Below are 1,277 nucleotides of genomic sequence, written 5' to 3' on the forward strand. Positions count from 1 at the left end.
ACTCACGCAGCTGGGCGGATCCCGGCACAATTGTCGGGATCCGCTCCGGCTGCGGCGTCTCAGTATACCGCGAGCAGCAGCTCCCTATATACTGAGCCTAGGGTGACGGGAGGACGCTAGTTTGTGTCCTCCCGTTACCCTAAGGAGAACTATGGGGGAAAGCCCTGACCCCATAGTTCTCCCATAAAGTTCAAATAAACTTCTCAGAATCCTTAACTGCGTTCCAGAACCCGCAGAGAGGAGATCGGGATCGCTGGACGTCTTTAAAGACTTGGAAATCATTTCAGCGCTGTACAGGTCACATGACTTCCTGTGTGAGCGCGCGCTCGTTGCACGGTGACACCCGGCGATCTTCCTCCACAAATCGATCTGTAGCATTTCTCCGGTTCATCAATGGCGATGTTTTAGGACAATGCCGGGACGCACACCGAGCCTCGGCAACGTCCAGTTGTAGGCCACAGGGGGGAGTGCGTGTCTTCAGGTCACAACGCTGCGTACAAGCTGCAGGCAGGCAGCGTTGTCACCCAGGTAATGGAAGCCTGGGGTCAGATTCTTTAATCAGCTTGCACAAGAATAGGAATAGATGAACTAACATATAAGCGGACTGCCAGGATGTATATCATCTTTTTTTGGAAGGTTTAGATACATTTTGACCCAAGGGGCCATGGGACAAGGGGCACTCCACCCCCACTATGAGCAACTCTGGGTGCAGGTCCTTCCGTTTCTGCACCTAAGACAGCCGCCTCTTCTGCCTACGCCTCGGCCCGGCCCTGACCCTCAAGACCCACCTAACAAAACCCTGTCATCTTATATTGTAAAGCACTGTGCGAACTGTTAGCAGTATATAAATCTTGTATACAAATATAATACTTTACCTCTATAGTCATGTATGAGAGAAAAAATAAATACATTTCATATTAGGATCCAATTTACTAACAATGTACCAGGGCAGCATCGTGCCTTGGACACCTGAGCAGCAGTTTGCCTGTAGAAAGAGGCAGAGTTCAGGACTCAGTCAGGCACCTCCACTTCCTGCAGGCCGCCATCTTGTGTGTGGCGCTCTCTCAGCCTGAAGATCACGTATGGAGGGCAAACGGCAGGGCGTGGTGACGTCAGATCAGTTTAACAACTCACGTGATCACGTGAAGGAGACGGCAGCGAATGGCTGTGCGGGGCGGATCATTATGGCCATAAGAGAGACACGTGACTGACTGTGATACATTGTATCAGAGGTGAGGGGCGGAGATGGCTCTGTTGGGGGTCCCGAGTTTGGGGGG

General features: G+C 51.8%; 1 protein-coding gene across 1 annotated transcript in view; it reads left to right on the forward strand.

The window, feature by feature from the left end:
- Positions 1-1,155: 1,155 nt before the first annotated feature.
- Positions 1,156-1,277, forward strand: part of AKIP1 (A-kinase interacting protein 1) — a 6,106-nt gene continuing 5,984 nt past the window's right edge. Inside the window, exon 1 of the mRNA XM_018571143.1 lies at positions 1,156-1,232. The gene's annotated coding sequence lies outside the window, so the exon portion shown is untranslated. The remainder of the gene's footprint in view (positions 1,233-1,277) is intronic.

Source organism: Nanorana parkeri, unplaced genomic scaffold (genome assembly GCF_000935625.1).
Source record: "Nanorana parkeri isolate BGI_ZX_2015 unplaced genomic scaffold, ASM93562v1 scaffold1687, whole genome shotgun sequence".
In the NCBI taxonomy this organism is placed as follows: domain Eukaryota; kingdom Metazoa; phylum Chordata; class Amphibia; order Anura; family Dicroglossidae; genus Nanorana; species Nanorana parkeri.